We start from the raw sequence: 25,077 nt of genomic DNA, 5'->3' as shown, positions 1-25,077 counted from the left end.
AAGAGTGGGGAGACTCGTCCCAACTTGTAGGTAAAACACTGCTAATAAAGAGATAAAGGTAAATGTTAAGGACCACGTTAGACATTTGTGATCTCGTGGGGTCTTCCTAGCCACCTCATGAGATGTGCATTGCTGTCCTCAGTTGGAGAGGAGACTGCTAGGAGGAAAAGAGGTCAAATGGCAGAGTCGGACAGGACTGAAACGACTTGCACAACACAACACAGTGCACTGACATGACTGGCTTTAGGTAGTGGGACAGATGGCACAGACCAGAGACACCACTGACATCAAACTGCATTGAAGTTCTAGGCAGTTTTAATATTGGAAGAAATGTGATGCTCTTCATGTCTGACTCTTTGCAATCCCATGGACCATAGCCTGCCAGACTCCTCCGTCCACGGGATTCTCCAGGCAAGAACACTGGAGTGGGTTGCCATTATCTACTCCAGAGGACCTTCCCAACCCAGGAATCAAACCATGGCTCCTGCATTGGCAGGAGTTCTTTACCACTACTGCGACTTGGGAAGCTGTGATGGTGTTAGGGAAATGAAAATTGAGACAGTCTTCTTCAGGCTTCAGAACTAGGAGAGCAGGCCTCTGATCAAGTTCTGACCTTTCCTGGACTCGGCCTGGACTACATGCCTGCAGCAAGCACACCAACTGTTATCAGTGACGGCAACTAGCACCTTAGATAAGAAGAGGGAGTGAGTCTTGGAATTTCCTGAGCCTCTTGAGGCCTGGCTATCCCCCAGGGTCTGGAAAATCTTGTAATTCAAAAGGTGAAAGAAAAAGCACTGTAAAAAATTAAAGTCAAACTAGAGCTGCACTTTTACAGGCAAACTGATGATGATCTCAGTTTGCAGCCTGGGATTATAAGCGGAGGGCCCCAAAACTGCAACCTGTAGTCCCACCCGTGATGTCCAAGGACCACCTAGGACCATTGTCTTCTTCTGGAACTTTTCAGGGCTCTTCAATTCTGGACAGGTTGTCAGCCCAAGTTGGTGACGTACAAGCTGTTACTTCTCTCTATTGTTTCTATTTCTTTTCTCTAAGGACTGTTTATTGAAATTAAGTCAAATAATTATCTTTAGAAATTGAAATTCTTTGTAAGGAGTTGTTTATTGTGTTATCAGATTCTTTGAACCTAAAATGAAATAAAACTTTCAGCAAAACATCATTTGCCCCTATGAGCCAATTCATGAAAAATGCCACTCTTTAATCAACCTTTTATTTCTGAACAGGAAGATTTGCCTTACTTCTTAGTAGCTACTGAATGGGGCATATCCACTGGATTGTGTAAGAATTGGGACTCTAAATTAAAGCTGGCCAAAACTTTAGAAGTTACTGAGCTTTTGTAGGTCATTCCAATTGAGAAAGGGCAAGAATAAGCGGTGCTGATCCCATAAGGTTCATGAAGCCAAATTAAGAGTCACTGAAGAGAAATCAAACCTGGAGAAAGAATTAAGCAATTTGCAAGAACTATTGTCTGTGTTACAATGTCAAAATTATATTTTAGCTGGCCAAGTCTCCACTTTTGAATTTGTAGCTGAAATAGCTACAAATCTGCATCTGTTTTGTAAGCAGCAGTTGCTCCCAGGGCCAGCAGCTTCTGGTTTCCACATTACCTGAATGATGTCTTAGCCAAGGACTCCTTTTATCCTCCTGGAGGCATAGATGAGGTCAACGGGCTTGTCCAGGAGCTTGAAGGTGGTGGACTTGTGAGGGCTGAAGAGATGATTCACTGCAGACACAAGAGATGATTGTGCTTCAGGTGCCAAAGACAGAGAGCAGGGTGGGAGGGCAAGCACAGGATGCAGGGGATGGGGAGGCGGTACTCACAGCAGCTCGGACTGTGGCAGTGGATGGAGGGCACCCACAGGTCAGAGGACCCGGTGTCAAATATGACCCTGAACTCCTGAGGGGGCGTTCCAGTGGCGATGGTGCCAATGTAGACTAACTACAGGGGCCGGGAAGGGATGGTTAGTGCAGACCTGGATGCCTGCCCACCCCTTTCCACCCCCAATTCCTCGAGTACTGCCTCCTGCTGGATTTCCCAGGTCTCCTGAAATCACTTTCCAAGCACCCAACGTCATAGCCTCTACTCAGACTGGTGTCTTCATCTGAGAAGCTCTCCAGTCTCCCCTCTACGTCCAGCGTGAGCCCCTCCTTCTCTTAGGTCACCCCAGTCCACTGACTCTAATCTCAGACCATGTCTGATCAACAGCACTCAGGTGGCCCTTTATTTAGACATGTATTTACCCTCTCCCCATCTCTCAGGATGGCCTGTGCATTCTTGAAGAAGAGACTAGACCTTTGGCAATAACCACACTATTAGATTTGGGAGGGGGGGCCTCACATGCCATAGGGACTCAGTAACTTTTTACCAGTATCACTCTTGGATCTGCTGAGACTGAACTTGCTCTGCCTGGGGATTCATACTTTATCTTTTGATGAGAGATGGCTCACCCTTCACCTGTAACTGAGTGGCTCACTTAGTTCAGAAAGAACAATCTCCCTCAAACTAATGACATCTTTGGCACAGAAAACGATGTTTATCTACCACCTGATCATTGCTTGGCCCAGTCACCACAGACCAAGAGTTGACGATGAGAGTCCCTTCTCCTCTGGGAATGGGGTCCCTGTTCCGCAGCCGCAACATCTCTGGCACCTCCAAATGAACCCCAGTGCTAAGGCCAGAGCACCCGGGGGCGCTGTGGAGCACCATCCTCCCAACACACACATCTTTGTAGTTTCTCAGGGGATGAAAAGTTGCACTTGGGTCATGAGCAGAATTCTTGGACAGGCTGTAAGCTTCTTCCTCTGGGAAATTTTTCACCAAAGTTTTTTTTTTACCCCCGAGGGTTTCTTGCATGGTCTTCATCTTCATTAGAGGGATTCTTTCCACAAGCATGCGGAAAAGGAAGCAATGACAGGGCATTAATCAGCCATATGTGTTATAGTAGGACTGCCATAGCTGGTGTTGTTATGGCACTGGGCATTTTTTAAGCATTTTAATGAGGGTCATCTTATTATTAGAATGCCGTGCAAAGACCTAGGTCTGAATACTGGTTCTGTTGTGTAATCTTGGATAAGCCATAGGACCATTTGGAGTCTCCATCTTCCTGTCAGTAAAAAGGTGGAATGTAACAATCAGTGTCTCTCATATAGAATGTCTTGGGTATTGAGGGAGATGATGGATATAATGCACTTGGTATATAGGAAGTCTCAGCAATGACAGCCATTACCATTGCTGTGGTCATCCCACTGTATCTTTCTCAATGAAGCTCTGGGAGGGAGGTAGAAGGGGACTATCATCCTCTTTAAACAGGGAAGGAATTTGAAATGCAGGGAGTTGGAGACTTGGCTGAGGGCACACTGCTTGTTAGAGCTAAAAGAGCAGAGAAATAGTACTACTGATCTTTCTTCTGAGCTCAAGCAGAAGAGGGGGTGAGAGAGGATGCCAGGAGACAGGGAATAAACTGGGGAAATTAAGAGGCTAGAGAAGCAAGAGAGAGTCCAAATTGAAAAAGAAAAAAAGAAACTGGGACACTTTTGCATGCACCGAGATAGCCAAAGAGATGGAGAGGTAAAAGAGAGAGATACAGTGATGAAGACACAGACCCATACACACAGAAGTGGAAAGAGAGCTGAGAGAAGATCTAGAAGCAAACGCAGGAGAAATGCAACAGGACCACACCAACAGTTGCACAAGTTGTGCACTGAACAAGTCCAAGGAGTGCCATTTTCACTTAGGTCATGATGTGATTGGCACCCCTAGAGATGTGCAACCCTGCAAGCCTGTTCCAAAACTTTGGGCCCCAAGGTGCCCATGGCAAGGTACTTATCAATAAATGAAAGTTGAAGTTTAAGGCTGCCAGGAATGATTACCTTCTCTTCTAACCCTCACAGATGGAAGAAGAGAGGACAACAAGAAAAATCCAAGAAAGACAGATGATGCCCTTACAGTCCCTGTACTTACATGACTACGCACTCTGAGAGGGTCACCAGACGGAAGAGCCCAAGCCACGTCATGCTTTTTTCCTGGGTTCAAGTACTCACAGAACAGAAGGTTCTGAGCTTGCCGTGGTGACAAGAGCTCCCAGATATATATGCTCTTATCTGCCCCAATTGTCCCCTTGAGGCCACTGATCTGGTAAGATCTGATAAGAAATGCATATCTCTTGATTAAATGTTTACCTCCATCAGTGTCTTTGGGGAGTGGATTTAGAAAATTGTCAGAATACAGAGAATTTTACAGAGATTGTAGTCTCTTCCTTGCTGCTGCTAAGTCGCTCCAGTCGTGTCCGACTCTGTGCGACCCCATAGACAGCAGCCCACCAGGCCCCTCTGTCCCTGGGATTCTTCAGGCAACAACACTGGAGTGGGTTGCCATTTCCTTCTCCAATGCATGGAAGTGAAAAGTGAAAGTGAAGTCGCTCAGTCATATCTGACTCTTCACAACTCCATGGACTGCAGCCTACCAGGCTCCTCCATCCATGGGATTCTCCAGGCAAGAGTACTGGAATGGGTTGCCATTGCCTTCTCCGATCTTTTCCTTGGGGCTTGGCCAAAAAAACAAACTGAAGTGCACAGACTCTCTAAGGGTGGGGAGACTCTTTCCAACTTGGAGAAAAAAACACTGCTATTAACATGATAAAAGTAAATTCTGGGGGCCATGCTAGACATTCATCACCTCATGAGGTCACGAGATGTGCCTGGCTTTCCAAGCAACTTCACGAGATGTGCATGGCTCTCCTAGTTGGGGAGGAGATTGCTAGAAGAAACAGAGTTCAAATGGCAAAGTGAAGACTTTAGGGGCAGCCCAGTGACATATGTGTGACTTCAGGTTTTGGCATAGATGGCAAAGATGGCACAGATGGCATAGATCAGGGGCACCTTTCATGCCAGTCTGTGTCAAAGGTCTAGACAGTTATAGTTTCAGTATTGGAAGAAATGTGATGCAGGCATACACAAGACACTTTCTATCAGCCAGTTCAGTTCAGTTCAGTTCAGTCGCTCAGTCGTGTCCGACTCTTCACGACCCCATGAATCGCAGCATGCCAGGCCTTCCTGTCCATCACCAACTCCCGGAGTTCACTCAGACTCACGTCCATCGAGTCAGTGATGCCATCCAGGCATCTCATCCTCTGTTTTCCCCTTCTCCTCCTGCCCCCAATCCCTCCCAGCATCAGAGTCTTTTCCAATGAGTCAACTCTTCACATGAGGTAGCCAAAGTACTGGAGTTTCAGCTTTAGCATCAGTCCTTCCAAAGAAATCCCAGGGCTGATCTCCTTCAGAATGGACTGATTGGATCTCCTTGCAGTCCAAGGGACTCTCAAGAGTCTTCTCCAACACCACAGTTCAAAAGCATCAATTCTTCGGTGCTGGGCCTTCTTCACAGTCCAACTCTCACATCCATACATGACCACAGGAAAAACCATAGCCTTGACTAGACGAACCTTTGTTGGCAAAGTAATGTCTCTGCTTTTGAACATGCTATCTAGGTTGGTCATAACTTTCCTTCCAAGGAGTAAGTGTCTTTTAATTTCATGTCTGCAGTCACCATATTCTGTGATTTTGGAGCCCCAAAAAATAAAGTCTGACACTGTTTCCACTATTTCCCCATCTATTTCCCATGAAGTGATGGGACCAGATGCCATGATCTTCGTTTTCTGAATGTTGAGCTTTAAGCCAACTTTTTCACTCTCCACTTTCACTTTCATCAAGAGGCTTTTGAGTTCCTCTTCACTTTCTGCCATAAGGGTGGTGTCATCTGCATATCTGAGGTTATTCATATTTCTCCCAACGATCTTGATTCCAGCTTGTGTTTCTTCCAGTCCAGCGTTTCTCATGATGTACTCTGCATATAAGTTAAATAAACGGGGTGACAATATACAGCCTTGACGATCTCCTTTTCCTATTTGGAACCAGTCTGTTGTTCCATGTCCAGTTCTAACTGTTGCTTCCTAACCTGCATATAGGTTTCTCAAGAGGCAGGTCAGGTGGTCTGGTATTCCCATCTCTTTCAGAATTCTCCACCGTTTATTGTGATCCACACAGTCAAAGGCTTTGGCAGAGTCAATGAAGCAGAAATAGATGTTTTTCTGGAACTCTCTTGCTTTTTCCATGATCCAGCGAATGTTGGCAATTTGATCGCTGGTTCCTCTGCCTTTTCTAAAACCAGCTTGAACATCAGGAAGTTCACGGTTCACATATTGCTGAAGCCCGGCTTGGAGAATTTTAAGCATTATGTTACTAGCATGTAAGATGAGTGCACTTGTGTGGTAGTTTGAGCATTCTTTGGCATTGTCTTTCTTTGGGATTGGAATGAAAACTGACCTTTTCCAGTCCTGTGGCCACTGCTGAGTTTTCCAGATTTGCTGGCATATTGAGTGCAGCACTTTCACAGCATCATCTTTCAGGATTTGGAATATTCCAAATTTCAGGAATTTGGAATTCCATCACCTCCACTAGCTTTGTTCGTAGTGATGCTTTCTAAGGCCCACTTGACTTCACATTCCAGGATGTCTGGCTCTAGATGAGTGATCATACCATCGTGATTATCTGGGTCGTGAAGATCTTTTTTGTACAGTTCTTCTGTGTATTCTTGCCACCTCTTCTTAATATCTTCTGCTTCTGTTAGGTCCATACCATTTCTGTCCTTTATTGAGCCCATCTTTGCATGAACTGTCCCCTTGGTATCTCTAATTTTCTTGAAGAGATCTCTAGTCTTGCCCATTCTATTGTTTTTCCCCTGTTTCTTTGCATTGATCGCTGAGGAAGGCTTTCTTGTCTCTTCTTGCTATTCTTTGGAACACTGCATTCAAATGGGAATATCTTTCTTTTTTTCCTTTGCTTTTCCCTTCCCTTCTTTTCACAGCTATCTGTAAGGCCTCCTCAGACAGCCATTTTGCTTTTTTGCATTTCTTTTTCTTGGGGATGGTCTTGATTCTTGTCACCTGTACAATGTTATGAACCTCCATCCATAGTTCATCAGGCACTCTGTCTATCAGATCTAGTCCTTAAATCTATTTCTCACTTCCACTGTATAATCATAAGGGATTTGATTTAGGTCATACCTGAATGGTCCAGTGGTTTTCTCCACTTTCTTCAATTTAAGTCTGACTTTGGCAATAAGGAGTTCATGATCTGAGCTACTTGTTTTTGCTGACTGTATAGAGCTTCTCCAACTTTGGCTGCAAATAATACAATCAATCTGATTTTGGTGTTGACCATCTGGTGATGTCCATGTGTAGAGTCTTCTCTTGTGTTGTTGGAAGAGGGTGTTTGCTATGACCAGTGTGTTCTCTTTGCAGACCTCTATTAGCCTTTGCCCTGCTTCATTCTGTATACCAAAGCCAAATTTGCCTGTTATTCCAGGTGTTTCTTGACTTCCTACTTTTGCATTTCAGTCCCCTAAAAGGACATTTTTTTTGTGTGTTAGTTCTAGAAGGTCTTGTAGGTCTTCATAGAACTGTTCAACTTCAGCTTCTTCAGTGTTACTGGTCAGGGCATAGACTTGGATTATTGTGATATTGAATGGTTTGCCTTGGAACCGAACAGAGATCATTCTGTCGTTTTTGAGATTGCATCCAAGTACTGCATTTTGGACTCTTTTGTTGACTATGATGGCTACTCCATTTCTTATAAGGGATTCCTGCTCACAATAGTAGATATAATGGTCATCTGAGTTAAAATTCACCCATTCCAGTCCATCTTAGTTCACTGATTCCTAGAATGTCAACGTTCACTCTTGCCATCTCCTGTTTGACCACTTCCAATTTGCCTTGATTCATGGACCTGACATTCCAGGTTGCTATGCAATATTGCTCTTTACAGCATCGGACCTTGCTTCTATCACCAGTCACATCCACAGCTGGATATTGTTTTTGCTTTGGCTCCATCTCTTCATTCTTTCTGGATCCCTTCATTCTTTCTGGAGTTATTTCTCCACTGATCTCCAGTAGCATATTGGGCACCTACTGACCTGGGGAGTTCCTCTTTCAGTATCCTATTATTTGGCCTTTTCATACTGTTCATGGGGTTCTCAAGGCAAGAATACTTAAGTGGTTTGCCATTCCCTTCTCCAGTGGACCACATTCTGTCAGACCTCTCCAATGACCCATCTGTCTTGAGTGGCCCCACATGGCATGGCTTAGTTTCATTGAGTCAGACAAGGCTGTGATCCATGTGATCAGATTGGCTAGTTGTCTGTGATTGTAGTTTCAGTCTGTCTGCCCTCTGATCCCCTCTCTCAGTGCCTACCATCTTACTTGGGTTTCACTTACCTTGGACGTGGGGTCTCTCTTCACAACTGCTCCAGCAGAGCACAGCCGCCACCCCTTACCTTGGACGTGGGGTAGCTCCACTCGGCCACCGCCCCTGAAGTCAAGTAAGATACAGGTGGTCCTTATCTTCAGGGAGTTAGCAGTGGAGGGCAATTCTCACAAACTCCTGGCCCAGGAGGCAAGAGAAATGAATGGAAGGGCTGGGCAGATATCCTGGGCCCTGGGCAGCACATGCCCTATCACGGAGGGCAGCCTCTCAGCTCCAAGCAAAGGCTGCCATGCTGGAAAGTGGGCTGATTGCCCCAGTTTTCAGGAGAAATCAGAATCTCAATGTTTATGTAAAATCTGTGATTTTAAATGTTAGCAGCTAATTTTCTTTTTTCAAAAAACATAGTGAAAGCTAAACCTTCATCAACTGTGTGCTTGATCCAGCCTGCAGAATGTGTGGGTTTTTATGTCTAGCCTAGAGTGGGAGTCATTTCCCTGGTGGTTCAGTGGTGAAGAATCCAGCTGCCAATGCAGGAGATGCAGGAGACATGGGTTCAACCCCTGAATCAGGAAGATCCCCTGGAGGAAGAAACAGCAACCCACTCCAGCAATCTTGCCTGGGAATTCCCATGGAGAGAGGAGCCTGGCAGCTACAGTCCATGGGGTCTCAAAGAGTCAGTCATGACTTAGAACTAAACAACAATAACAACAAAGAGGTGGGTGTAGAGACGAGACAGAGAGGGGATTCAGTTCATGCTGATTGACTGAATAAGAGGCTCAATGCCTATTAACCATGTTAATTTTTCTTCCATTTGTAAAAAAAAAAAAATGTACAAGGGTCATATAAACTAACAAGTTTATTAATGTCCATTTGCTGAGCAGCTGATGTAATTCCCCAATAGTGGGTTCATGCCTTGAAACACTTTGTCTGCCAAACCAAATATACAATGAACTAATTTTGAAGCATCTTATCTATCAAAGAAGACAAAAAAGACCAATCAGAACTCCAGCTCAGGCTGAGATGAACAGGGCTACCTGTTAAACTGTTATTCCAGCCAAAATAAAGACCTGGAGTTTTATGGCTCCTTCCAGGACTCCCTGGTCCTGGGTGTTCCTGCCCGGTATCTATCACAGCCTGTCCCTTTCATAAAACAACAGGAGGGTGTTAGTCACCAGGTCAGTGATAGTTGGGGTGATTTGTCTTAACCCTCATTTTTTACAAATTGTTAAAATTCAGTTTTCATGATTCAATCACTACGGAAGGAATTTGACAGCATCTAGCAAATGACACACCCAAATACGATTTACCTCAGCAATTCTGCTACTAGGAAATTATCCCAAAGATTCACTGGCAAGAATACAAAACTCCAGATGCACAAGCCACTCACTGCAACATTGTTTGTAAAAGCAAAAGATCAGAAACATACCTGAAGTGACCATCCACCAGGGAGTGTGGATTAAGGCACAGGGCATCCCAACACCTGGTTATAATGTGGATGGAGAGAGGTGTGGAATGCGTGAGATCTTCAGGGTACACTGCTTAGTTTTTAAAACAGAGGGACCAGAAAAGTACCTATAGTTTGTCGCTTTTACATACACATGCATATCTATTTTCAATAAGAAAGAGTAGAAAACTAAACCAAAACCAATACAAGTCATAATTTATGGAGGCAGGACAGAGACAGAAGTGAGATTTTTTTCTTGTTTTACAGTTTGACTTTACAACCATATAGTATCAAAAATAGATAAATATATCTGTTAAAATTGAGAATAAACTAAGACAAATGAACCTAATTGTATCAAACTGGTGACACAGTTTCACAGAACAAAACATTATTTAAGTGGATTTTAAATGCAGGATTTTGCCTCTGTGTTCAGAGTAGAGTATGTTCTAAGGGCAAAGAGAAAAACAAAGAAAAGCGCCCTCCCTCCAAAACAAATCCAAAAATCCAAAGAAATGTGAGACTGTATCCAATACCTTATGGCTGGTGATAGTTCTACTGTTATTTTGAAAGTATCATGTTTAAAGCAAATAAATAATTTGGTTAATCTACAGGTTAAAGCAAATAAGTAATTAATGTTAATGTTGTTCTGAAGCAAGACTTTCAGTGGATAGAGAGAAGATGTTTAAGTATAAAACAAAAAAGTGTAAGTGAAAAGCCCACAGTCTTTAAACTTGGAAAAATAAGTTTGTACCCATTAATTCTTTTCCTTTTTTTTTTCTTTACAGAATATCTGTACTTCTTCGGGCTGACCACTAAAAAGCCTCGAAGCAATGGCAATGTGCTAACAGTGACTATCCTGAGGCATAGCTTGTGGCCTCTAATTACTGTTTCTCACTAGAACATGCAGAAATTTTTGAAGAAATGGTTGACTTCAGGGCTGGACCAAGAAATGCACAAGATAAGCCTGGGAATCTTGAAGGACCAGAAAGTTGAGGACCTTCAAAGACCAGAAGAGGCCAGACAAAGTTTACGAATCCATATGAAAAGATCAAAGGTGGGACAATTTTAGCATTACATCAAATATATAGAAATCCAGTAGTTCCAAATGGTAATAGACAACATCTAATTTGTCACTGTGACAGATCACAGTGGTACCAACTCATTATTTTGAACATTGATAAAGGGAAATAATCATCAATATTTATGCTATTTTTGTTGCTGTGAAGCATACTTCATGTAACTACACATAGTCGAAGGAATACCCTTTTTAATTGAAGAATTCTAGGAATTAAATTCAGGAGTGGTAGAAACAGCAAATCATTGTTTCGCAACATCCTCATGAAACAACAGATCTAGGCAAAGGTCATCAATGGACAACAAACCATAGGATGAAAAGTCAAAGGGGAAGTTTATAAATGGATGTATGAGTTTGACAACATCAGGACCCACAGCATCTCGGTTCAGTTCAGTTGCTCAGTCGTGTCCGACTCTCTGCAACCCCATGAATTGCAGCACGCCTCCCTGTCCATCACCAACTCCCAGAGTTCACCCAAACTCATGTCCATCGAGTCCGTGATGCCATCCAGCCATCTCATCCTCTGTTGTCCCCTTCTCCTCCTGCCCACAATCCCTTCCAGCATCAGAGTCTTTTCCAATGAGTCAACTCATCGCATGAGGTGGCCAAAGTATTGGAGTTTCAGCTTTAGCATCAGTCCTTCCAAAGAACACCCAGGGTTGATCTCCTTTAGCATGGACTGGTTGGATCTCCTTGCAGTCCAAGGGACCCTCAAGAGTCTTCTCCAACACCACAGTTCAAAAGCATCAACTCTTCGGCGCTCAGCTTTCTTCACAGTCCAACTATCACATCCATACATGACCACTGGAAAAACCATAGCCTTTACTAGACAGACTTTTGTTGGCAAAGTAATGACTCTGCTTTTGAATATGCTATCTAGGTTGGTCATAACTTTCCTTCCAAGGAGTAAGTGTCTTTTAATTTCATGGCTGCAATCACCATCTGCAGTGATTTTGGAGCCCCAAAAAATAAAGTCTGACACTGTTTCCACTATTTCCCCATCTATTTCCCATAAGCATCTATCGAAGTGGATCAACTAGAAATTATGAGCCTCTTGAAGTGGTGCCACAAGAAATATACAGAGCTATGTATGAAATATTCCAATGAAAAATTTTCAACTCATGACTAGATCTAAATACCAGTTTAGGGGGAAATACACAGATACAGGAACAGAGAGGCAATCCTCTAAACCAGCAGTCCCTAACCTTTTTGGCAACAGGGTCTGGTTTCCTGGAAGACAATTTTTCCAAGGACTGGTTGGGGCTGGGGCAGGGGGACACAGGGTGGCAGCAGGAGGAGGAGGAGATGTGGGGATGGTTTCAGGATGATTCAAGGGCATTACATTTATTGTGCACTTTATTTCTATTATTATTACATTGTGATATATAATGAAATAATTATACAACTCACCATAATGCAAAATCAGTGGGAGCCCTGAGCTTGTTTGCCTGGAACAAGACTGTCCTGTCTAGGGGTGATGAGAGAGCGATGGGGAGCAGCTGTAAATACAGACGAAGCCTCACTCACTGGCTTGTTGCTCACCTCCTGCTGTGCGGCCTGGTTCCTAACAGACCAAGGGCTGAAGGACCGGTACTGGTCTACAGCCAGGGGTTTGGGGGCCCCTGCTCTAAACCCAATACTTGGGACATTCTATAAGGCAAATAACCTCACCTCCTCAAATATTTTAAACAAATAAATGACATAAAAGGAGGGGAGACTCTTACTTAAAGTCTTTAAAGACAACAACCAAATGCAGTACATGTACATTCTCTAGATTCTGATTTGAATCAACAAACTGCGAAAAGGCATTTTTTTTTTTTTTTAGAGTATTGGACATGCACAGGATACTAGATGTTACTGTTGCTTGGAACAAAATAGCATTGTGGTTGTTTATACTTTGTGAAATGGTAATCTCTTCCTCAAAATACTTCAGCAAAAATATGTGCATGTGTACTGAGTAGCTCAGGTATGTCTGACTCTTTGCCAACCCATGGACTGTAGCCTGCCAGGCTCCTCTGTCCATGGGATTTTTCAGGCAAGAATACAGAAGTGGGTTGACATTTCCTCCTCCTGGGGATCTTCAGACTCAGGGATCAAACACACATCTCCTGTGTCTCCTGCATTTCGGGCAGATTCTCTATGCACCAAGCCATCAGGAAAAGTCGCTGGAGACCAAGGGAATTTAGTGACAAACTAGGGACTGGAACTCGGGCGGTTGGAGCCATGAGTCAGCCTCTGGAGAGCTGTGTGAGTGCTGTGCAGAGCTGTCCACCTGTGGAATGAATGGGCTACATTGTGGGCCTCCAGGCCTGAGCAAGGTGAGTAGAGGCTGTCTGACCTCCAGCTGCTCTAGGGGCTGCCTTGGGATTGCTGTCTGGAAGAGAGCTGTTTTTTCCTGCTTACATCCATCTGGCCTGAGTGGCTGGGGAATTTTGTTTGTCCTTCTGGAGCCTTATCACAGCCAATGCCAAGGGAAATATGGAAGGCTGCAGTGTGACACCAAAGGGTACCCAAGCTGGACACCGAGCCTCAAATGTCTTGGCTGAGCACTTTATTAATAATTACACCAGTTCATGCATCATGCTGTTAAAAAACGTTTAAGTGTGTGTGTGTGTGTGTGTGTGCGAGCTTTAGGGGGACTTAAATGCTAGGGTGAAATGCTTTCCACTGGGGTGAAGTGCACCCTCACTCCAGCTGGTAGTTCATCCTGGTTCATCAGGAATGATTTCTTCAAAATAGAAATAGTCTTCAAAAACAAATTTATGGCAACCAAAGAGGAAAGGTGGAAGGGGTGAGGGATAAATTGAGAGTTTGGGACTAATATATATAAAGTAATATATATAATATTTATATAGTTATATATTTTAATATGTTTATATATTATTATATGTATTATATATTTATATATAATATATATGTATAAAGTAATATATATATAAATCACTAATATATATAAAGTATGAAATCTAAAAAGAGCTACTCTATAGCACAGGAAAGTCTAGTCTACTCAGTATTCTGTAGTAACTTATATGGGAAAAGAATCTTAAAAAGAAGGGATATATATAAATAACCAAAATCACTTTGCTATGTATCTGAAACTAACATAATATTGTAACTCACATATACCCCAATATAAAATAAAAATTAAATTAAAAAAAGATAAGGTTTCTTCTAAGGACTAGAAGGGGCTCTTTTCCCTCATGGGATTCCTGATGTGATGCTGGAGCCAGCAGAGCAAATGTAGAACAACTCATCATTATCTGAAGTTGCCTTTTCCCCGGCTTTGGTGTTCTTTGGCTTCTAGTGGGCACCTTTGACTTTGGAGAATCTCATACAAGAGCCCATAGACACTGGGTGGTCATTAGTTGAAGGCTGAAAGACAGGAGCTGGTGGGAGTGTGAAAGCCCAGTTCCCAAGCCTTGGATTAGGTATGTTAGAGACACAACTTATGTTCCAGAGCTGCCTGTGACAGCAGGCTACAGCTCCCCTCTCCAAGGCTTCCATGATATCACACAAGACTTGGTTTCATCCATTTGCCTGTCCTGCTTCCCCTGTGCCCTTACTGGTTTCTCAGGAAGAATTCTGAAATAAATCACTTGTACCGGAAACCTGGAATCATGGGCTACTCTGGGGCAAATGACCTAAGATGATCCCCTTCTTTAGGCAACCCCCCTGAAAGCCCAAGTGATATAGGTTCCCCTTCCAAGGCTTCCTACAGCATCTTGAAGCTGTCTGGGCTATGTGGCTTTGTCCTTGCTTGAGTTTCTGAAGCCCATGCTAGATCACAGATTCCAGAATGCAGGGATCTTACCTTACTCACTTGGAAGTCCATGTGAGAAGATCTTGTCTCTATCCATCAGACTCTAATTGTCACAGCAAAGTTAACACAGAGATTTGTTAATAGATTATGAGTGTTAGGTTACAGGCTCAACTGCTGTAATCAAAGCCTAAATAACATTGCCTTCAATAGAATACACTTTCATTTCTCTTCCATGCAATAATAGTCCAGCTCATTCCACAGTGATGGGGACCCAATTTTTTCTTACTGCTTTGTCATCTTCCACATGTGATACTCACCTCTGATCTAACATGGCTTCTCCAGCTCCTGTTATTACATCTGCATTCCAGCTCAAGCTGGAATCAAGATTGCCGGGAGAAATATCAATAACCTCAGATATGCAGATGACACCACCCTTATGGCAGAAACTGAAAAGGAACTAAAAAGCCTCTTGAGGAGAGTGAAAAAGTTGGCTTAAAGCTCAACATTCAGAAAACAAAGATCATGGCATCTGGTCCCATCACTTCATGGCAAATAGATGGGGAAACAGTGGAAACAGTGTCAGACTTTATTTTGGGGGGCTCCAAAATCATTGCAGATGGTGACTGCAGCCATGAAATTAAAAGACGCTTACTCCTTGGAAGGAAAGTTATGACCAACCTAGATAGCATATTCAAAAGCAGAGATATTACTTTGCCAACAAAGGTCCACCTAGTCAAGGCTATGGTTTTTCCAGTAGTCATGTATGGATGTGAGAGTTGGACTGTGAAGAAAGCTGAGCACCAAAGAATTGATGCTTTTGAACTGTGGTGTTGGAGAAGACTCTTGAGGGTCCCTTGGACTGCAAGGAGATCCAACCAGTCCATCATTCCTTCCAAGGATCCTGGGAAGTTCCTGGGTGTTCCTTGGAAGGAATGATGCTAAAGCTGAAACTCCAGTACTTTGGCCACCTCATGCGAAGAGTTGACTCACTGGAAAAGACTCTGGTGCTGGGAGGGATTGGGGGCAGGAGGAGAAGGGGACGACAGAGGATGAGATGGCTGGATGGCATCACCGACTCGATGGACATGAGTTTGAGTGAACTCCAGGAGATGGTGATGGACAACGAGGCCTGGCGTGCTGTGATTCATGGGGTCACAAGGAGTCAGACACGACTGAGTGACTGAATTGAACTGAACTGATTCCAGCTAGAAGGACAGAAGGGGAAGCAGGATATCCCCCTTTCATTAAAGGCCACAACCAAAAGTTATAAACTCACTTTCACTGATTTGTCATTGGCTACGATGAAGTCACAGAGGCTAGGAAATGAACTTTTTAGCTGGGTGGCCCTAGACTAGGGGTTTAGTTACCAAATGAAGAAGGAGACAATTAGGAGTTCCTGTTATACCCTCTTGTTTAAGTGAAGAGAAACTGAGTTACACTATGAAGACATAAAACCCCCAAACCTCAAAGTCTCGATATAACTAAGGTTTATTCCTCACTCACATCTGACTTTGTGAACAGGGAGCCTTGCTCATCACACTCTCTTAGGGAGGAAAGTGGGTGGAGGCTCCCTCTGGACGCAGGGGAAGGGAGTGTGTGGCAAATTGGGCTCTGTTTCTTAAAGGGCTCCAGTTGGAAGTGACTTATCACTTCTATTCAAACTCCACTGGCTGAAGTAACTTCCATGGTCATGGCAAACCTGGGGGTGGTGAGCATGCAGAAGGGCAGGGGAATGTGATCCTACTGCAGAACATTCATGATGAACAACAAGGGCCACCACCCTTCATTCACGGCCCTGTGCTTTGTTTTTCTTTGGTTCTCCCCACCCTGCTCTCAGCCTGTTTTGACCTGTAGATTAGGATTTAGATGAGAGGGATTTATATGGGAGGGCATATACTAGGTTGTTAATAAATGGGGAAACCAAGCCAAAAAAAGAAAGAAAGAAGTCCAAAATCTATTAGAAAGCATACTTGTAATTGCAACTCTGCATTTATATAAGATTAGGTATATATACAGTTTATAAATAAATTTAACAAAAAGCATAAAGGAAAAAAATTAAATATAAATTCATTGACCAAATTAGGAAAGGAATACATCAAGGTTGTACATTGTCAGCCTGCTTATTTAACTTACATGCAGAGTACATCATGAGAAATGCCAGACTGGATGAAGCACAAACTGGAATCAAGATTGTCAGGAGTTATATCAATAAGCTCAGATACACAGATGACACTACCCTTATGGCAGAAAGAGAAGAAGAACTAAAGAGCCTCTTGATAAAAGTGCAAGAAGGAAGTGAAAAAGTTGGCTTAAAATTCAACATTCAAAAAACTAAGATCATGGCATCCAGTCCCATCTCTTCATGGCAAAAATTGGGAAACAATGGAAACAGTGAGGGACTTTGTTTCTTTGGGCTCCAAAATCACCGCAGATGGTGACTGCAGTCATGAAATTAAAAGATGCTTGCTTCTTAGAAAAGCTATGACAAACCTACACAGCATATTAAAAAGCAGAGACATAACTTTGCCAACAAAGGTCTAGTCAAAGCTATGGTTTTTCTAGTAGTCATGTATGGATGTGAGAGTTTGACTATAAAGAAAGCTGAGCACCAAAGAGTTGATGCTCTTGAACTGTGGTGTTGGAGAAGACTCTTGAGAGTCCCTTGGACTGCAAGGAGATCAAATTAGTCAATCCTAAAGGAAACCAGTCCTGAATAGTCATTGGAAGGGCTGATGCTGAAGCTGAAGCTCCAATACTTTGGCCACCTGATGAGAAGAACTGATTCATTGGAAAAGCCCCTGATGCTGGGAAAGATTGAAGGCAGGAGGATAAGGGTACGACAGAGAATGAGATGGTTGGATGGCCTCACCAACTCGATGGACATGAGTTTGAGCAAGCTCCAGGAGTTGGTGATGGATAGGGAAGCCTGGTGTGCTGCAGTCCATGGGGTTGCAAAGAGTCAGACAAGACTGAGCAACTGAACTGAACTTACTGATCAAATCCAACTAATAAATAATAATAAAGCCTTACAATATTAAGCACATAGTAGTGTCAGGTTTAAGTTTGGATGCACATTACAAAAAACCTAAAACATCAATATCTTTAAGAAGATAAAATTTGATTTTTTTTCTCCCATAAAAAGAAATCTGGATGTGGGACATGAGAGCTTGCCTAGTTTACATCTCCAAGGTCACATGATGGGTCAGTACAACTGCAGGAGTTCCAGCCATCATATCTGAAGTCCAGACAACGGTTAAGAAGAAGGTGGGGAAGGAAAGAGACTCATCTCCCAGCTGAATCAGCTCTTTGAAGGCAGTCTTCCAAGAAATCCTTCTTACAGGTCTGCTTATATCACAAAGTCACCAGTCATGACTAAGAGCAAAGGAAGGTGGGAAATGCAATCTTGTAGCTACTGCACATATGGCTATATAACAGAAGGCATTCTGTTTTTAAAGATAACCTGAGAATGGCAACTGCATAGGTAGCTACCACCCCCTGCCTCAAGAGACACAAAAGATCCACCCAAAAAGATGGATCAGGCTGAAATGCAAGGCACAGAGTGGGAGTCACTAGGGTGGAGCAAGAATGAGGAACAGCTACATGGATCTGACCTGAGATCTCATGGGACAAAAAGAAAAGACAAAGTCTTCACTGGAGATCTCCTAGCACTGAATTGGGGATTAAACCTACCACACGGTCAAACTTCTTTTGGAAAAGTGCTTTTCCAACTCAGGTTCCAAGTCTTTCTCAATATCTCAGTTTAAGTATCTTGTCTTTGTTACCTCACATTCTGACCTGCCTGTCTCACCTCCCTTACTTCTGTTCACATCATATCTTCATCCAGTCCACCAGCATTTGTTGTTGTTCAGTCACTCAGTCATGCCCAGCTCTTTGCAACCCCATGGACTGCAGCACGCCAGGCTTCCCTGTCCTTCACCATCTCCTGGAGCAGCTCAAACTCATGTCCATCGAGATGCCATCCAACCATCTTGTCCTCTATCATCCCCTTCTCCTCCTGCCTTCAGTCTTTCCCAGTATCAGGGTCCACCAGCAGAACAAGATTCAGTATTAAGGAGATTCAGTATTGAGAAGCAGATAGAAACAGGATGACTACTTTAATATGTATTCTGTTCCTGATCAAGGTCATCTGAAGGACTGAGATGGCTAGAATAGGGATATCTCTTGTTTCCTATAAAATCTCAACCCAAGAAGGTGACTTCCTTGAAACTGGGGATAGTGTGTTCACTTTGCATCCACTGGTCTAACAGTACAGGTATTCAGTGTATGTATGTGGAGTGAATGAACAAGAGAAGATAGTAAAAAACTGTCTTTGCTTTCTCTTTCTCACTTTTTTGCCTGTGTCAGGGTTGGTCTGAATAGGGAAATTAGAAATATTCAAGGACTGGTGTATGGGGACATGGGTGCAAGTGATAGAGGACCAGGGTCATAGAGGGTAGGGAGGTTAAAAAGAGCCAGAAATGGGAAATAAGAGGAAACAAGCTAGGAAGAGCAGGCTTTTCTAATGCCATCTGCTTCAGATGACCTGAATTTTGTGCCAAGTTTGCCCCCTCCTTCTTTTGCCCTAATTCTCTATCTTTACTTATTCAGCACAGCCAGCATTACTCTCCCCACCCCATCCTAAGATGACTTGGCAGTGACCCAGTTGATTCAGAGAGCAGCCCTTGTCATTTCCTCTCAACACCCTCAGTGGAATCTCTGTGTCTGTCACAGTCACAGGATAGTGCTGTCAGTCTTTCAGGAGTTTCTAGGATCTGTGTGAAAAGATATATAGAATAGTGTCTTCCTACCTTAGAGAAGTTTCCATCTAGAGAGAGTGAATGTTCAATTACAGAAAAATGCAGCAAATACTAAAAAAAATGGGGGGGGCGGAAATGTGAGGAGATTGAAGAACATACAAGGGGGGCACTTATCGAGTCTTGGGGATACCAAAGGGGCTTTCCAAAAGTGGAGTATATGAATAACATTCTAAAGAATGTCAGTGATAGGAAAACCCAAAATAACAGTGGCTTACAAAGGTGGTTTACTTCCTTTTGTATAAAAATCCAGATGTGGGCATCCAGCAGTGTCATGGGGCATGGAGCTCCATGGTGTCAGGGCTCAGGCTCCCTCTCGTTTGTTGTGTGGTCAGGCATGACCTCTAGTCTCACGGTTACCTCATGGTTCAAGATGACTACCCTAGCTCAGGCTACTGTGTCCATATTCATGTTCTACCATTGTACCAGTAAGTTAAAGGATTGCAGAATATACACTCAAGCCATCAGTAGTATTTTCTAAAACAAATACCAAATGAAAAATTATACCACAAAAAATGTTTATAACAAAAGGTTAAGATTCACTGTCTTGACCCTCCCTGCCCCCAGAAACAGTTTCAACTCAGCTTTCTGACAGCTGCTGTCAATGGGAGCCATGCCGACATTATGTTCAAAGTTAAACGTTTTCAAAACCAGCCACAGCATCCCTCAAAAGTGCTACCTGTGTCCCAGAAGGGGCAGTAGCTTAGATGGCCTTCCTCACTGATTCCATCCCTGGCAGCCTATGAGGGACTCTTCATGAAAGTGAAAGTGTAGTCGCTCAGTCATGTCCGACTCTTTGTGATCCTATCAATTGTATGTAGCTGCCAGGCTCCTCTGTCCATGGGATTTCCCAGGCAAGCATATTGGAGTGGGTTGCCATTTCCTTCTCCAAGGGATCTTCTGGGCCCAGAGATAGAACTCACGCCTCCCACATTGCAGGCAGGCTCTTTACCATCTGAGCCACGAGGGAATCTATGAGGGACTCTTCAAAGAAAGAGTAAACTCAGCTCAATAGTCAACAGTGATTATCTTAGCCAATCAGATCCACTCTCTCAAGAATTTGAAAAAGAAATCTGAGAGTATCCATTGAAAGGAAAGGTGTAACAAGAAAAAAGAATCAAATGAGGATAATGAGGCCAAAAGTATTGCTGCTCCTGGCACTGTAGTGCCAGGTCTTAATTCAACATCGCATAAAATTTTCAATTTGGTCGGAAGATTTCCTTGGTCTAAGAAGCTCTCATCCTAGGGCACCGCTTTTACAAAGCTGCAATTTTGGACGCTGCTAAGAAGCAGACAGGGAACCTCTTCACCTCCAGGTCAGCTTGTCTGAGTACAAGCTGCCTAGACAAGGCAGCACTAGTAGCAGGGCCTTGCTTCATGGGGCACCAGCCCAGTGATTCTGGGTGAGTTAGGCTGCCTGTTATTTTTTAAGCACTACCCACACAGAATGGACTATACGTAACCTAGGACCTTGGCAGAGGAACCAGAGAGCAAATTGCCAACTTCTGTTGGATCATCAAAAAAGCAAGAGACTTCCAGAAAAACAACTACTTCTGCTTCATTGACTACGCTAAAGCCTTTGATAGTGTAGATCACAGCAAACTGTGGATAATTCTTAAAGAGATGGGAATACCAGACCACCTTACCTGCCTCCTGAGAAATCTGTACACATGTCAAGAAGCAACAGTTAGAACCAGACTAGGAATAAGACTTGTTCCAAATTGAGAAAGGAGTACGTCAAGTCTATATATTGTCACCCTGCTTATTTAACTTATATGCAAAGCACATCATGCAAAATGCTGCACTGAATGAAGCACAAGCTGGAATCAAGATTGCCAGGAGAAGCATCAATAACCTCAGATATGCAGATGACACCACCCTTATGGCAGAAAGTGAAGAGGAACTAAAGAGCCTCTTGATGAAAGCGAAAGAGGAGAGTGAAAAAGCTGGCTCAAAACTCAACATTCAAAAAACCAAGATCATGGCATCTGGTCCATTTTCCATCACTTCATGGCAAATAGACAGGGGAACAATGAAAACAGTTAAAGACTTAATTTTCTTGGGCTCCAGAATCACTGCATATGGTGACTGCAGCTATGAAATTAAAAGATGCTTTCTCCTTAGAAGAAAAGCTTTGACAAACCTACACAGCATATTAAAAAGAAGAGACATTACTTTGCTGACAAAGGTCCGTCTAGTCAAAGCTATGATTTTTTTCCAGGAGTCATGTAAGGATGTGAGAATTGGACTATAAAGAAAGCTGAGCACCAAAGAATTGATGCTTTTGGACTGTGGTGTTGGAGAAGCCTCTTGAGATCAAATCAGTCAATCCCAAAGGAAATCAACCCTGACTATTCATTGGAAGGACTGATGCTGAAGCTGAAGCTCCAATACTTTGGCCACCTGATGAAAAGAACTGACTCCTTAGAAAAGCCCTTAGATGCTGGGCAAGACTGAACGCAGGAGGAGAAGGGGACGACAGAAGATGAGATAGTTGAATGGCATCACCGACTCGATCGACATGAGTCTGAGTGAGCTCCGGGATTTGATGATGGACAGGGAGGCCCGGCGTGCTTCAGTCCATGGGGTCGCAAAGAGTGGGACACGACCGAGAGACTGAAATAAACAAATGAGGGCCTTGGGAAACAGATTACTTTTCAGAAGCTACTCAGTTGTTTTGAGGAGCCAGCCAGTCAGTTCCAGTTTGACCGCCACTGCTGTTTGGGGACACTTAGGACACTGATCACTTCAGTCCTGGCGTGGGGATTCCTAAGTCTGAGCTCAGACCGTCGAGGGAGTCCCCTTGGTGCTGGAATTCCATTCGTTTCCCTTCGGGTCTCCTTTGGGCCACTTTGAGTCTCACCCTGAAGGTCAGGTACTGTTTGGAAGAAAAAATAAAAGGAGACCATCTTTCTCCTGTCATACAATCCGCGGAAACCTGCGCTTGCGCACTCGCCCAGGGCCCTCCAATGGGCGGTGTCCCTTCTGGGGGCGGGGCAATGGCCTGTGGGGGCGGGGCCAGCCTCCCCTCTCACGGGAGGGATCTCGTGGGCCCTCCCGTGGGTGTGGTCCCCCGGGTGGCGGCGAGTGTTCCCGGGGGTTCTGGGGGGGCGGGGGGGGCGGGGGGTACGCTATCGTGATGACTCAGAGGCCTGCGGCGCGCCCAACGTGCTGCGGGAAGAGTGACGTAGGACTCGGCTCCCAGCGCCCGGACGTTGAAGGGGTCACTTCCGGCGGGAGGGGGCGGGCCTCGTCGGTTCCGGAAATGTGGGCTTAGGCTGCGATTTAACCCCCCGACGGCTGTGGCAGCTGCGGAGGCGGCTTGGGGTACGTGAGTCGGACCTGGGGAGGGGCGAGGATGGGAATGGGGGCGGCGCTGGCCGTCGCTCCCGGCGCGTCCCCGGGCGTGCCCACTTCACCTGGCAAAGGCTGGTGATTGGGCGCGAGGGACGCGTGACTCCCGCCGGGACCGGCGTTCCTGCCCGGTGCAGTGGAACCGCGGGAGGGAGGCAGTACTCGAGCTCCCTGCCCAGGTCCGGTGTCCAGCCTCGCTTCACCCATCACTGTCCGCTTTTCTCCTTCCACCCCGTACTTGAGCGTCTTGCCGGTCACACTTCTGGTGACATTAGAATCAGGTTGCCCATCGTACAGGTGGGGAAAGAGGTATGAGTGCGGTGACTTGCCAGCGGCAGTCTGGCTGCAGAGTGGAGTCCAAATGACGCTCTGGTCTGTAACCCTTTGGGTTGTGCCCTTTCTCCAGGGCAGTGAGGATCGATCTTTGCAGCTTGGATCTGTTCTTATCCTGTATTCTTGTCCCAGCATCACTGACCAATCCCTAGTTCTGGGCCGGCAGGGTACAAAGGTCATTGGTGCTTGTGTATCTCCAAGATATGCCTGGTTCCTCCTGGGTTCCAAGAGGGTGGGTGAGTGGGTGTGTGTTTGACTCTGCACCTCAGGGTTTCAGCAAGTCAGTGCTTTCTCAGCTGTCCAGTATCTGGGTCACTCACCCTGAGAATGCCCCACCTTAACTCTGGAAACTTTACAGACTTCGGCAGTGTCCTAGTGATACTACTGTTTGTGACTGAGGCCTTTCCCACCCTCTTCATTGGCTGCCTGCCTCTTACTCAGGAGTCGCATCTCCTACTGGTGCAACCAAGATGCTTCCACTTGACTGTCAGGTCTCTGACTGTTGGTCCTAGAGCTGCAGGTGGTGGTGACAGAGGGACTTGGGAAGGAAAGACTTTCTATGGTTGTTGTCCAAAGCTGTGACCCTGCGCAGGCCTGAACTCTGGTTCTGGATGGGAGAGAGGACTTGCAGTGAAGTTCTGGACCCTGGAGTGAGAAAGTTAGCATTCTTGGCAGTCATAGTGCCTAGAAAAGCTTTTCCCCCTAGATCATGCCAGAAATCTGGCTTGATGCCTTTGTAGTTTCCATTAGATTGAAATTTTTCTTAGTAGATTTCATTTGGACAGCTTCTATGGCTTTTTTGTTTTATTTCAAGGTAGCAATAGCTCTGATTTTTTACCTTGCTGCCCTGTGCTTTTGGCAGTTTTCTAGGGGCTTTGTGAACATATAAGGATTCTGGAGAAGGCAATGGCACCCCATTCCAGTACTCTTGCCTGGAAAATCCCATGGACGGAGGAGCCTGGTAGGCTGCAGTCCATGGGGTTGCTAAGAGTCGGACACGACTGAGTGACTTCACTTTCACTTTTCACTTTCATGCATTGGAGAAGGAAATGGCAACCCACTCCAGTGTTCTTGCCTTGAGAATCCCAGGGACGGGGGAGCCTGGTGGGCTGCCATCTATGGGTCACACAGGATCAGACACGACTGAAGTAACTTAGCAGTAGCAGTTAGCAAGAATTCTGGAAACAGTTCAAGGTAGGTGGTGAGCCCATTTTGCGGATGAAGTGAGGGAGACCTAGAGATGTTAGATGGAGTGCTGCAGCCAGTAAGTGGCCACATTAGGAGTTTTAACCTGTGAGCCTTATTTCCAAGCTAATGTATTTGCTGGCTGTTAAGCATCTGTAATGCTTGTCAAAGATATGGAGCCCCACCTCCAGATATTCTTGCTTAGGTTCTCTAGGGCATGTTCTGTTCTGTGCTTAGTCGCTCAGTCATGTCCATCTTTTTGCAATCCCATGGACTGTAGCCCACTAGGCTCCTCTGTCTATGGAGATTCTCCAGGCAACAATAATGGAATGGATTGCCATGCCCTCTTCCAGGGGATTTTTCCGACCCAGGGATCAAACCCAGGTCTCCCGTATTGAAGGTGGATTCTTTACCGATTGAGCCACCAGGGAAGCCCAGAAGGACATAGGAATTTGTATTTTTAACGCTTAAACTCGGTGATTCTTACTGTAAGGCAAGTTTGGAAGCCCTGCTTTACAAAAAAGGAGTTTGTAGATTTGTTGAGCTTGGAAGTGAAATTTTTCCTAAGGGGTCTTATTGTCTTTTTGCTTATTGCTATGTAATTTGCTAATCTGCTGTGAAAAGGGCATCAGAGTAACCAGCTGTATGAATCATCTCTTGGACACTTGTCCAGTCCTGGTAGGGTTTTTCCAGACTGACCTAATCAGGTCAGCAAAGACCTTGTTTTAATCTGATTGGATTTCTGTCCGGAAATTGTTTAGTTTCTCCTTAGAGTTTGGGGTTTTCAGAAGGCTCCAGTTTATTTCTGCATAGTTGTCCCATGACAGAGAGATCT

General features: G+C 44.5%; 1 protein-coding gene across 1 annotated transcript in view; it reads left to right on the top strand.

Annotated features, from left to right (window-relative positions):
- The first annotated feature begins 22,512 nt into the window (after positions 1-22,512).
- Positions 22,513-25,077, top strand: part of VPS37C (VPS37C subunit of ESCRT-I) — a 30,445-nt gene continuing 27,880 nt past the window's right edge. Inside the window, exon 1 of the mRNA XM_061406526.1 lies at positions 22,513-22,697. The gene's annotated coding sequence lies outside the window, so the exon portion shown is untranslated. The remainder of the gene's footprint in view (positions 22,698-25,077) is intronic.

Source organism: Bos javanicus, chromosome 29 (assembly GCF_032452875.1).
Source record: "Bos javanicus breed banteng chromosome 29, ARS-OSU_banteng_1.0, whole genome shotgun sequence".
Lineage (NCBI taxonomy): Eukaryota > Metazoa > Chordata > Mammalia > Artiodactyla > Bovidae > Bos > Bos javanicus.
The sequence above is the reverse complement of the archived record's forward strand: the minus strand, read 5'-3'. Positions and strand labels throughout refer to the sequence as shown.